This window comes from Brassica rapa, chromosome A01, assembly GCF_000309985.2.
Source record: "Brassica rapa cultivar Chiifu-401-42 chromosome A01, CAAS_Brap_v3.01, whole genome shotgun sequence".
NCBI lineage: Eukaryota > Viridiplantae > Streptophyta > Magnoliopsida > Brassicales > Brassicaceae > Brassica > Brassica rapa.
Window position 1 is genome coordinate 12,280,516 of NC_024795.2, and position 14,869 is coordinate 12,295,384.

General features: G+C 34.1%; 1 pseudogene; it reads right to left on the minus strand.

Moving 5' to 3' along the window:
* Positions 1-1,405: 1,405 nt before the first annotated feature.
* Positions 1,406-11,971, minus strand: LOC117126490 (annotated as a pseudogene).
* Between the last annotated feature and the right edge of the window lie 2,898 nt (positions 11,972-14,869).

Below are 14,869 nucleotides of genomic sequence, written 5' to 3' on the forward strand. Positions count from 1 at the left end.
TTAACATAAGGAAATCGGTCCAATTTGGATGGCCCAAACAATTAGGTTCATTAAACCCACTTCTAGTTGGAGTCCATTCTGCTAAAAACAAGTCGGCATTTCAGGTACCCCAATGTGAAATCACAAAACAATGTATTCGAAGAAAATCACCATTTATTTACAGCTAAAACTTTTAAATCTATACACCACTTTAGTTCTCTTAGAGAAAGTGTTTTGTAACGACCAACTGCGCACGGCTAATGGACCACCTAGGTCGCTACGTAGCGACCGAGCGTCCGTCCCACTCGGTCGCTCGACAGGTGGTGCATTAATTTTTTGGAGGTTTAAATCTTGTTTACTGACTGTGCAATAACCACATGATATTTTCCCGTACTTTGACCTCACTTACACTTAACTTTGCTCATTCTCGTTTTGTCATTTTCGTATTAATGTGATAAACCAAAAAACTTCGGTTCCCTAAAAAATTAAGTAATTAAAATTTTGATTGTGCGAGACTCCAACAAATAGATAAACTGAGAGAGATATAATCGACAGAGATGAAGCCATGTCATGAGGTTTATGTGGATATTTTGATAGATTGATTTACGATAATCAAGACCGGCCTTGAGATTTAAATAAATGTTTTTACAAATAAAGATTTATTAAAGATTTCTATTAAATAATTTTTTTTTAACACTGGATATATTAAGCTATTACAAACTCGGAGAAATATTACAGACGATTCTACCGCCGACAATTCTACATGCCTTATGAAGATACATGTCTGACTGCATCACCTGAGTCGCCCTATCAGATCCACCCTTGACAGTACTCCTTGTGCCATGCTGCAAATCTTTTGTAAGTTGTTTCTCCATTAATTCGCATAATTTTACTTTTTCCGGGAATTGAAGCCCAGACCTGCTGGTGTAGAAGCATTAATGAATCTTTGGTCAAACCACTGGATCAATGGGGCTTCCACAAATAAATGTTTTTATAACAAAAATTTCTTTTACAAATTTGGGGACTTATATTTATGTAGGTTCTTTCAAAAACTTTGGGGCCTGTGGCGAATGTTTCACTTAGCATAGCCAGGGTGTCGATGACTCAGTTTGTAAGATGGATCATCAGTTACATATGTAGGTGTGGAAAGTGAGGGTAGCTCAGTGATTGACGTTCTTGAACACAGAGTTGGGTCGCAACAAGAATGGAGATGCATAGCATTACAATTGGCGTGTTCTATTAGGTGTTCCTGCGACAAGATTTCAGACACAAAAAAATATAAAGGGAAAGAGGAAATTAACTACACCAAAACACACAGATTATCAGAATAAGAGTGGCAAAACAATACAAGAGATGATTAAAAAAAAAAAAAAAAAAACAATACAAGAGAAGAGAACTTTTCACGCCATTACAATGGTAATTTAAAACGACATAGAGATGATTATTATAATATAGTAGACATCTTTAGGAAACGGATGCTTATGTTAAGAAAAATAGTGAAAGATCCTTTTGAACCAGTCATGTCTGTATGAAGTCAGAATATGGCCGACAATGAATCCACAGAATACACCAGGTACATAGGCTATTGCAACTGCAATCCAGCTTAATACTTGTTCTTCTTCTTCATCTTCTTTATCTTGGTTTAATGTGCCTTGTTCTTCTCCACTGCAGATCTTATGAAGAGGAGCACCGCATAGCCCGGGATTCTGTAGGAATGAAGAACTATCCTGGGTTTGAATTTGAGTGCCTTGTGGTATTGGACCTTCGAGGTTGTTGTAAGAGAAGTTCATCCACGCCAGAAACGTTAGTTTCCGGAGCTCTGCTGGGATTTTGCCTGATAATCTGTTTCGGGATAGATCTATTGATTCAAGATTAGTCAAGTTCGACAAAGATGGTGGAATATGGCCTATGAAAGCGTTGTTTGACATGCTGAGCACAATCAGTCCCTTGAGTAAACTGATGGATTTGGGGATTTCTCCTTCGAATCTGTTCCCTGAGATATCGACAGTTTTGTAGATACTGAAACTAATACCAGCCAATATCATCTCTAAACCTTTGCTTGCTATATTAAAGCTTGAAAAGGTATTTCTCTTAAACATGTACTTATTATCTGCAATATATACATCCGATGACATTGCATTCCAACCAGAAAAGTAATCCAATGGCAAGGCTCCAGAGAAGAGATTTTTAGAAATGTCAAATATTCGCAGCCTGGGGAAACTCAAAAATACCCCTGGATAATGTATTGGCCCATGGAACTCATTAGAGCGAAGGATAAGAATTTGCAAACCAGGCAATAATCTCAACCAGAAAGGAAACGTGTCGTTGAACTTGTTGTCTTCAACGTTGAGAAACTCAAGATGAGTGCAATTAATCAGAGACTTGGGAAGCTCTCCTGATAACTGGTTGCGACCAACATCAAGTGAAATCAAGGCAACGCTGACAGATTCCTCCGGAAATTTACCAAAGAGGCTGTTATTCTGAAGATGCAAGACGGTAAGTGTTGTATTGAACTTCTCAAAACACCGAGGTATAGAACCGCTGAAGTTGTTGTTGGATAAAACAAGTGTTTCAAGAGAATCCAGTTGGCAAATTGTTGTCGGAATCTCACCCGAAAACTGATTATCTGAGGCTGAAAGAAACGTTATTGATTTTGGCAACAAAGGAAATGGATTCTTGAAAGCGTTCGAACTTATATCAAGCAAATATATTTCATTTCTTTGAAAAACATCCGCTGGTCCATCAAAACCAGTAAATGAATTCAGAGAAAAGTCTACATACGCTAATCCTGGGAGACTCCATAACCACGCTGGTACATTCCCTTTTATTTGATTCTGAGAAATATCTAAGTTGAACAAGCTGGTTTGCGTTCGTAGAAACTTGGGAAACTCAGAAATATTGCAGGATGCTACAGCCAATGATCCAATGGGTGAGACAAGATGGAGAGTTGAACTAAACTTCACAGTATTTCGTGAAAGACTTAGTATGCTAAGTGACTCGAAATGCGAGAAGAGACTCATGTCGACAATACTTCTTGTATTAAGAGTGGAGATGTCAAGGGACGCAAGTGACTTGAGATGCAAGAAGATGCTGAAATCGACATCCCCCCTCAAAGTGTCCCAAAAGGAGAGGTCGAAAGAGGAGAGCTCGACTAGTTTTGATATAAATCCCGGGATAGGCCCACTGAGCCTGTTTCCTCCAAGGATTAAAGTTTGAAGTTTTGATGGTGAAGAGATATTCCCAATCTCAAGGAGACTGTTGAAGTGATTCCTTTCCAAGTTAAGATAGGTCAACGAAGGGATCATGAAAAGAGACGACGGAACAGATCCAGAAAATGAATTTGAACCAACATTAAAGTACTCCAGTTTGGAGAAGGTACTCATGTTAGATGGGAGCGTACCTTCAAGCTGGTTGAAAACAAGGTTGATCGCAGTGAGCTCGGTTAAATTGAGTAGCGCTTGATGAAAGTTCCCGCTGAGCTTGCTCGATGCAATTAGCAACTTTGTTAGTTGTTTTAAGTTGCGGATCGAAACTGGTAGTTCACCGGTGAAACCATTACCATCAAGTTCAAGAACAGTGAGATCAGAAAGATTTCCGAGCGATGAAGGAAGCTTTCCAAATAAATTGCATCCAGAAAGTCCCAAAACCCTCAGATATTTGAGGTCGCCGATGGAATCTGGTAGAATGCCGGCAAGATTATTGGAGCCAAAGAGCATCCCTCTGGTCTAAACAGACCACTACTAGATCTTAAAGGGCCATTGAGAGAACTGCCCCAGAGATTTAACTCAGCAACATTGCCCGTCTTAGGATCACAAGTGATACCATCCCAAGAACAGCAATCACTGTTGTTTCTCCAGGTCTGTGTCTTCTCGTCAGCAGCCATCCCACTGAGAGGGAACTCACTCTTGAACTCCCAAAGAGCATCCCTCTGGTCTTGACGGCACAAGTGCTTAGGAGGTGAAGAACCGCAAACAAGTATTGAGTGAGAAAGAGAAAATATTAAACACAAGATCCATACTATTATCTTTCTCGCACAACAAGAATGCATCGTGTTTTTTTTTCTTCTTTGGTTTTCTTTTATCTTTTTTTCTTTGTTTTTTGTTTTTTTTTTTTGTTTTGGCGGTGAAAGTGGAGAAAAAGCTAGACTTATATAACAAGTCTCCTGTGAAGACTTTTTGTAGAATCAAGTCTCCTCTGAGGAATTAATTGATGAATGGTCCACCAAGCCTAAGTAAATGAAAGTTCAAGAGTGATTTGTCCTTGCATGGTATACAAAGCGACAAACACTGTATTGTCCACGCCGTATGGGTGGGGGTAACTCGCTGAAACGCTTTGCAGCCACAATTCACAAACATAATTTTCTTTATTCCCACCCTTAGCGGGTCAATGGTAGAGAGTGACAGTTAAATTGACGATGGCCTCTACAAGGAACAAGTCTTTGCCGTTGCTTAAAGAGAGGGAGCTTTATCATTGGACCTCTATTTATGAATTTTCTGAAAATTGAATTAAAAAAAAAGACCATTGTCCTCCCAGGAAATGTAGTCACAAAGATGGAGACACTAAGAGCACAAAAGATACAATAAGGGACTTCGAAGAATGATCTCTTTCAACGGTAATGCGTGTTGACAATTAAGTACCTCAAGGGTCTGAGTTCTTACACTAACTTCAACATCAATTAATTCCACATGTCCATTTCTCAACTTTATTAATATTATTTGACATATTCTTGGGTTCACCTGCTAGAGTGAACCTCTAAATTCAACAACCAATAGAATTGTGTTATTTGATATTCGATATCTTTCAAAAAAAAAAATATATTATTAAATTATATTATGTTTTTAAAATAAAAAAGATAAAAAACAAATAAATAAAAACTAGTAGTAGTTACAAAAAGAAGATTAAAAAAATATTTTTAACATCTTCAGCAAAACACTAGATCCTAAATCCCAAATCCTAATTCTTAAACCATAAATTTTTAACCATTGGGTAAACGTTAAACACTTGGATAAATCACAAACTCTAAATCAAAAACACTAAACACTAAAAGATTCAAGGGTTTAGGGTTTATGATTTAAAATCTAGGGTTTAGTGTTTTAGTGTTTAGTGTTTTTGATTTAGAGTTTAGAATTTATCCAAGAGTTTAGGATTTACCCAAATATTTAGGGTTTAGATTTATGGTTTAGGGTTTAGTGTTTTGTTGACGAGGTTAAAATATTTTTTTTAATTCTTTTTTTTTTGTAACTACTATTATTTTTTGTTTATTTTTATCTTTTTTTTTTGAAAACATAATATAACTCGACAATATTTTGTTTCCTTTTTTAAAAGATATCGAATATGAAATAACGATTAGGGGGTGAATCCAAAAATAACTCATATTATTATACTTCACGTCTTCCACTTAATCCACTTAATCGTTCATCTTACAGAGTATTCAACGTATCAAATCAAATCATAAAACAAAATAGAATATCGAAACATTTTATAAAATAAAAATAAAAGAAAACAAAATTAAATTCAGTAACTATAAAAATCCAACAAAACCGAACAAAACCGAAAAACCCGTGATGATCCAAAAACACCAAACCATTCCATATAACCAACTACTCGTCATCTCACCTGAAAAGAGGAAAAAATGAGGAGTGAATCAATATGAGTCAATGAGTAAAAATATAATATGCTAAATACGCAAACCACTAACTCAACTCAGTTACAGCACTTTGGCCATAGAAGTTCAACCCTAACACGAAGAAACATGACACTCAATATACTAGTAAATAAAATAAACAATGCGCTGATACCCCCTCGTCTCTCTATCCCCACATTCTCATTCCATACGTATATATAAAAAAAATTCTAAACTCACTCAGTTCAATCAACAAATGAATCTTCTAAAACCCTATATATGGTTTAAACAAAGAATATAATAACAAAACAGACAAAGACTCTAATCAGCTTCGATAAACAAATACAGAAAATGTTACGCAATGATATTAGGAGTTTTCAAGGCTCCTAATCAAATGTTGTAGTATAAAAGATTGTCGAACCAATCCTAGGTGATTCTAAAGCAAAGGGAATGCAAGTTCATGCTTAAGCTAAGTGCAATCCAGTTTTAAAGATGATATGAACTAAGAACTAATAAGTTAACGCAATAAAGTAATGATCTTTCTTTCTTAATATGAAGCAAGAGGACTCATGGGGCTAGGCATTTGATCTTGGGTGATGTAGATCCAATCTAAGGGTGGCAAGCTATCAATCAAACATTTTCCTTATGCCTAGACACTAAGCTAAACAAGCTCTATCTCTAGATGAATGTTCTTTTGGTAAAGAAACTCAAGCATCTAATCTCTTAGGTTGAATGTTACTAAAGCAAACATGGAGAACACGTCTAATAGCAATCTTAACTCCTTTAGCAACTAATCTCTTAGGTAAATCAAGCTAAAAGCATTGAATAGTTGGTTAAGGCATTTCATCATACACCTTGTGGGTAGGAAATGCCTAGAGATCTATTTTAGTATGATCAAGACTAAAATAGCATTGAGAACCCTCAACAAGCAAGGAAACAAGTGGATCTAGCACTAAACACCCTAGATCTTCTCTAATCACCCTTAATCACCCTAGCCCATGAATCCAAGATTAGTCTACTCACTAATAGACATGAATAACCCCAAAACCATGGATGATTCAAGGTTAAACATGATTAGAGAGCAAGATAATCAAGCAAAGATAAGAAATTATGATCAAGATTAGATCTTTTACCCAAAAGTGGCTTTTGATTAGATAGAAAACAAGATAACCCCTAAAATTAGGTCTAAAAAGTATTTATAGTGGTCTAAAAACGAGCTGGGTCGACCCAACAAACCTGTGTTGATCCAAGATAATTTGGGTAAAAAGTTGGTAAATACAGAAGTGCAGATTTTTCTAATTGTCGCAGCTGGTTTTCGACGTGTCATTTGGCCGCTGCAACAAGTACATATGGGGCAGGGGCGTGTGCATTTTCCCAGCGGTTTGGCTTGGCTTGGCCGCTGCATTTGGCCGCTGGGACAGTTGGGACCTCGTCTTGTGAACCAAAACTCCATCACCTAATAGAGACAAATGTAATGCAATGCAACCTAATTGAACTTTAAATGGACAAATTGAGAACTAAAAATGATTGCTAAAACTATGTAAATACACAAGATATCACGCAACTAAAATACTCGTCAAGAAATACTAAACTAAGTGCGAGACGGAATAACCTTCAGCCTTTAAAAATGGTTGAAAATAATTAAAAAAAAAAACAGAAGATGTCGTTAATAGCAAAATGATGATTAATGTTTAGATTGAAAGGCTCTCAAAATAAAGTTCTGAAAGCAAAATCATTTTTTTTCTAATGAACCAGTAACTATTGATGAGAAACCCTAAGACTCTGCGCGATAGTTCTCTCGGCCGTTAAAACACTTTTTTTTTTGTTTTCTCAGATCTAAGGCCCTCTCCGGTTTGGCTTTCTACATCAGTGCTGTGAGAGGGTCTCCTCATTCTCCTTGTCTTTTCAAATTTAAGTTGATTTTTTTTTGTGTTTGGTTTTTGTTTCTCCGCTGTTGTTTTGGTGCGATTTCTGGTGAAGGATTCTGCCTTGTATCAAGTGATGTTGGGATTCAGCGTTACTAAGTGTGCCCTCTGTTTTATAGGTGTTGATTTTTGGTAACTATGGTGGTGTGAGGCTTTGTTGTCTTGCGTGGTGTATGGTATCTCGTTTCCTCCCCCGAAGAAAATGAGTTCCTGGAATAGAGACTCAAATCTCAGGATTAAGTAGAGAATCTTGAATCGGTCTCCACCTATGTCCATCTCTTCAGATCTACGTTTCTGAAGCGATATTTTTATGGTTTGTACTTTACAATTCAAATTTGTTCAACAGTAACTTAACAAAAGCTAACTCGGAACAAAATTGATAAAGGCAATTGAAGAAGAAGACTTATCTACACTATGAAATTTCTTGTCTTGATTTTGTTAAAGATATTAGAAGTCTGTCTGCTACTGCTGGAACGGGAACATCTAATTTATCTTATTTTGAAACAAGACCGGTTTGGTATTGCTAATGTGTCATCATTGATGTTTGTCCTTGCTAGTTTCCGAAGCGGAAAGACCATTAGTTTCTCATTTTTTCTCTTGTCTTATTATTCTTTTATGATGTAATGGATTGCAAATCATTATCAATAAAATAAAGTGTTAAAAAAATCAAAAGTTTTTTAAAACTGAAAATTTCCTAAACTAGAATTATGAAGGCGATAGACTTAGTGAAAGATTCATCGGAAACTCACTGGAATCCGTATAACAGTGCCAGAAACTCACCGGAATATTTCTCGGAAACTTGCTGGAAAATTTTATTGGTGGCTTGTCGTCATTTAACAACAACAACAGACCTCATGCAAAGAGTTGTCTTATCCGATATAGAAAATAGAAGGGGTGAAGCTCTATTTAAAATATGGAAGGAGGAGGGGGGAGTTAGTTTTATAAGTTTACGATGTGAGACAAAATAAAAACGAGGTTTGAGATTAAATTTAAATAAAAATAATAGATATTTGGGTCACAGTCATTACAATCTACCTCATTTAATTAGAATTCTCCTCAAATCCAAGCAGAACACGAAAAAAACTTAAACAATATCTAAGGAAAGAATAACATGAAACTAGAGAGAACTATGGGTTAAGAAGAATAGAAAGCAAATAGGAACTTAGACACATAAAGCAACAAGAGTTTCCTGATCAGGGAAACAGATGCTTAATGACTCTGGGATGCTAGAGTTTCCTTTCACGGGGGACATGCTCTCTTGGGTAAGGAAGAAAGCAGGAGGAACAACTGTTCGATGTCGCTTAGACAGAGCAGTAGGAAATGTAGATTGGCATGAGAAGTTTCCCCACTCGACCGTGAAGTATATGAGGTTATGGGGCTTGCAGACATACTCATAAAGCCAATGAGGGGATAAAAAAAGTTCAATTTTGATAAAAGATGGCTGGAGAATGAGGAGCTAAGGCAAGTTATTCTTGAGGGATGAAAATCTCCTGATCTCCCTCCCAATGCGACTATTATGGAACATATTTCCAGCTGCAGAAAAGCCTTGAGCGAATGGAGGAAACAACATAATGTTAGTTCGGAAAAATTAGTGGATGAGCTTAAAGAAAAAGTGGAGGGTTTGTATGCAGATGATAATGCTACAACTGAGAAAATTGCAGCAGCATTGAAAGAACTCTTTGATGCTCTTAAAGTAGAAGAAATGTTCTGGAAACAGAAGAGTCGGGTGTTTTGGCTAAGAGAAGGTGACAAAAATACAAAAAAAAATTCATGCCTTAACAAAGCAAAGAAGAGCAAGGAATAAAATCACACTGCTCCTAGATGCAAATGGAAATATAGTTGAGGATGAAAAATGATTAGTAGCCATTGCCACTAGCTAATGTAGGCAGATCTTTGAATAATCAAATCCAGAGGACATTGAAGAGGCATTAGCTCAAGTTCCTACGACAATCACTAGAGCAATGAATGACAACCTTACAACTCCAGTCTCTGAATGGGAGGTCAAATTAGCGCCCTTTGCTATGCATCCAGAAAATGCTCCAGGACCAGATGGGATGACTGTGCTTTTCTATCAAAAATTTTGGGATATAGTAAAGGAGGATTTAACTATTATGGTTAATAAATTCTTTTTTGAGGGGACGGTGGCGAATAGACTGAATGATACAAATATATGTCTCATCCCAAACACAACAAATCCTAATGAAATGGCTCAGTTTAGACTCATTAGCTTGTGCAACGTCAGCTACAAGATAATCTCTAAGATCTTATGCCAGAGATTAAAGAAAGTGCTGTCAGGCTTGATATCGGAAACCCAGTTAGCTTTTGTTGATGGGAGACAGATTTCAGATAATATTATGATTGCTCAAAAAACGTTCCACGCTCTGAGAACCAAACCAAGTGGACGCAGTAAAAGGATGACCATCAAGACAGACATGAGCAAAGCATATGACATGATGGAATGGTCTTTTATTGAAGCAGTCATACGCAAGATGGGCTTCTCAGAAACATAGATCACCTGGATAATGCGATGCATTACGTCGGTGAAATTTAAGGTCCTCATGAATGGAGAGCCAAGAGGAAATATTGTTCCAGGTAGAGGTCTACGTCAAGGAGATTCTTTGTCTCCTTTCATTTTATTCTATGCACGGAAGCGCTCGCTAACCTTCTCAATCATGTAGAGAACCAAGAGAAGATAATAAAGATGCGCTTCACACGCACGTGTCCGTCGGTATCCCACAGAAAACAAGCATGGCTTTGGTAGTACATAGGTAGTCTCTGCATCCCACATTCTCCTCATAGGAATGTAATTCTAAATATTCATATATTCCTTTGCGTACTAAATTTCGTCTTTGTACCTCCGCAGTCTCCTACTATGCATCATTACTACAAACGTCTTTGTACACTCACAGTCTCCCCCAAGCAATGTTGATAGCACATATGTCTATGCACCCCGCAATCTCCACACAGCATGTGTCTGTGTAATACAAAGTACATTTCTTTTTCCCCCCAATCTCTTATATATATATATATATATATATATATATATACTTATCTCCGGTTTACATAATAAAAACAATAAAATACAGAAGACTCCAACTCGAATACTTGATAAATAAAGAAAGAACATATTTCGATACTAAACTACTCGTAATAGAAAAATACTAAACTAAGTGCGAGATTTTACAAAATAGTTCTCACTTTCACCACTAGTTAAAAATGATCAACGTAACAAAATATGTCGTCAGCTGCGATCTGCAATCTATTTTATTAAAACTGAAGCACAAAACATTGCTTACCTAATTTTAAGAGATTTTTTACTTCTTCTTCCTTCTTTTCTTAAACTAATTATAACCATTTCATTTATTTTCTTTTCCATATGTAAAATAAATTTTACCTACTTTAAGCGTTTTATTACACTTTTTACATTCATTTTTTCATTCTTCGTAACTACTTCATTAATTGTCTTTACCATAATAATTTGAGATCATCTATTTATTCTATTAAAACTGAAGTACAAAATATTACTTACCTAATTTAAGTGATTTTTTACATTTTCTTCACTCCTTTTAAACTAATTATAACCAAATCATTTATTGTCTTTTCCAAATAATTTGACAACATTTATCACAAAATTATAAAATAAAACTTACCTTTTAAATGTTTTATTACACTTTTTACATTATTTTTTTCATTCTTCATAACTAATTCATTAATTGTCTTTACCATAATAATTTGACATCATCTATTCTATTCGAACTAAAGTACAAAACATTTCTTACCTAATTTTAAGTGATTTCTTACATCTTTTTTAGTCCCTTTTAAAGTAGTTATAACCACTTCATTTATTGTATTTTTCAAATAATTCGACAAAATTTATTACAGAAGTTTTTTATTACACTTATTACATTCTTTTTTCCACTCTTCATAAATACTTCAATAATTGTATTTACCATAATAATTTGACATCATTTATTTTACGTGTTAAATATAATAATTTCACAGGTTTGAATGCAATTATTCCATTCGTAACAAAAATTCAAACCGGTTAACAATTTTTTTATTTGTTTACATAATCAGTTAGACATGAGTATGTAGGTATCCGTTTGGGTACGAATCAGTTCTTTCAGGTATCAGTATTTTGGATTTTAAAATTAGGCTATGTTTGAATATTATAAATTTATAGATGGAGTTTGAGTCGGATCCTCCTTGAAATGGAAAAGTTCGGTTATGATAAAATATCCAATAACCTATGTATTTAGAAATGACATTAAACAATTTATTAAAAAAAAAAAAGTAAAACACAATATACGCGCAGATGTACGTATCAACCTCTAGTTAAAATCTAATCTATTAAAAGAGGAGTACAAAATTAGATTATCCCTTAGTTTTCCACTATATTTACAATGGTATGCCACTGAAGTTATTAATTAACCTATCTTTTAGGATTTTTGTCTTTTCTCTTCAATTAATGTATTTTCAAAATCAAATTCTAACTAAAAAATCATGGCAACAATAATTAATAAACCTAACTCTTAATATTTTTTGTCTTTTCCTTTTTTTTTTATTATACATATGTGTGTTTGAAAATAGTTAATTCCATATATACATTTTGTAATTACATACATTATACGATAATTATTTTACTAATTTCACATATACATAATAAATAGTATACAACAATTTTATTATACATAATCATAAAATTTTGATCCATAAAACCAGTTTATACAATAATTTTATTATATATAATCATAAAATTTTGATCCATAAAAAATAAAAATATATTTGTGTGACTTTACATGTCATATTCTAAATAAATGGATGATATAACTAAGGGTTTACATGATAAAATAAAACTACTCAATATAAACTATAAAATTATTGTGTTTAGAAATGTCAAATTAAAAAATAAATTTTAAAATATATATTATCACTTATACAAATAAATATTCATTTATAAACAAAACTAACACCTGCGCGGGTGCGCGGGTCAAGCTCTAGTTGTATATTAAAAGTCTCTGGAAATAAAGTTTTCAAAAATTGAACTTTTCTGAAGATTTTTTAAAAAAAATTTAAAACTTTCCTAAAATAGTATCATGGAGACGTGTAATGTTATACTCGTCGGAAATTCGGAAAAACCCGCCCGGACACCCACTGGAAATTTGTTGAAAACATCGCTAGAAACTTTTCTAAAAACTCGTTGGAAAGATTCACCAAATTTTTGAATAATTCAAGGACAACTGGTCTCGGGCAAAACATTGATTTGTCTTGATGGTGAAAAGAAAAAACGGAGGTACGAAGTCTATGAGTTTCCAATGTGGAATAAAATAAAAGGAGGCTTTAACTTAAATACTACTCCAAATTAAAATCACATGTCTCTGGATAAAGGTCGTCACATAAATGTGAACAGTTGGTTTAGGAGAAATAACATTTCCTGCTGTCCACATTCACCGACTTCTAATTCGTAACATTCTGAGAAATGTGTGCATTGAATCACATTGACTAACATGCTTTTGATCTCATGCTTCAAAAGTTGAATCTACACGGCGATCTAATTTCTTTCACTTCTTTTGAGACCAGCAAATAAAACTACGAGAGAGAACAAAATAGAAATTGACCTCGAGAGTATAAGAAGATAAAAACGTAAGTTTCTGAACATCTCTTACGACACTTTGGAGACGGCTTGGGACCTTTGGTAAAATCGTTCTTAAATTCAAATCGGTTCGTTTATTAAATGAAAGTCGGTTAGAAATAGGAAGTTAATAAGAAAAAACAAAATTGACACATAACAAAAATATTCAGTGATACAAGGCAAAAGGAAAATTGTATTGTATAACACTAGGGCTGTTCAATATGGTAAAACCGAACCGTACCGAACCGAACCGAACCGAAATAGACAATATGGTTTGGTTTTGGTATATACCATATAAACCGAATGGATATAATTTTATAAAAACCGTAGGATTTGGATATGGTTTGGTATATAACCGATTAAACCGAATAAACCGAACAAAACCGATTAAAAGTAGAAACATATAAATATGTATCTATATTATAACAATACATGAAAATCTATTTGTAAAACACTTGAACTATAATTAAGAACCTTATATAATTTGTAAAACACTTGAACTATAATTAAATAACAATACATCGTAATTCAGACATCTTATTTTCTAAGTCTTTTTTTTTTTTTTTTATCTTTTTGCTTTATTTTAGTATTCACTAAATTAATATGAAGATGATAAATTTGATGGAAATTAATTAATGGAAAATTTTCACAACTTTTTTCTTATCTATAAACAAACAAAGTTTCGTGTTCAATCGAAAAAGCATGACTTTAATGAACACTAAATATGGAAGAGTGGAAAACGTTTTCTTTCATGTTTCTGTTTTGTTTCATATTTTTATTTTCAAAATTTCAGGCCTGATTTTAATTATACATTTGATGATTTTATTTGATGGTAAAAGAATTTTTACGTTTTTGTTCATTTATTTGAACATGTAATATATTTTTAATAAATGACGGTGTTGACAATATGACTCTAAAATTCATTTTATATGATCTCAAACTAAATAATTATGTTTTTTGGTATAAAACCGAATAAACCAAAAACCGACGGTATATAAACCGAACCGAACCGAAGTAAATATGGATTTAGAATGGTAGTTATATTTTACTAACCGAAATACCGAAAACCGAGAAAAACCGAACCGAAACCGAACCGATATCCGAATTGAACACCCCTATATAACACACAAAAATATTATAATTATTAGTTCGCTGAGCAATTACTCTAATCATCACCAATACACATTGTATTTTATATAATACTAAATTTTATATTCGCACTACACGCGAGTCAGTTTTAATAAGATTATTTTACACTCAAAGGCAATTTTAACTTATTTATAACACAATAAGGCAGTTTTATGCTACATACATACGTTTTTCTAATTTCATCACATCTTTTTCAAGTTAAAACTAAATTGTATTGTAATTAGTAGGACCCACTTTCATCTCTCTCTCTTATCTCCTTGATCCAATTTCATTTCTTTTTTATCTTTTTTTTCTCTGTAACTTTCGCATCTTCTTCATTTTAAAATCATTGATTTCCAATCTTTTTTTTTCAAAAGATTATCTTTACAAATTCCAAACTGAGCCACAAATTCAGTGCATAGTGACTGATTTACCGTCACAAATGACCATAGATATCATGATTGATCTAAGTTGACAAGTTTTCCACCGCAATTCACAGGTACGACGAGCTCCACTACCATCTCCTTTCTTCTACAAAGTTCTTCTCTTCTGCAGTATCTCAAGTCCGATGGGAAACCTCAA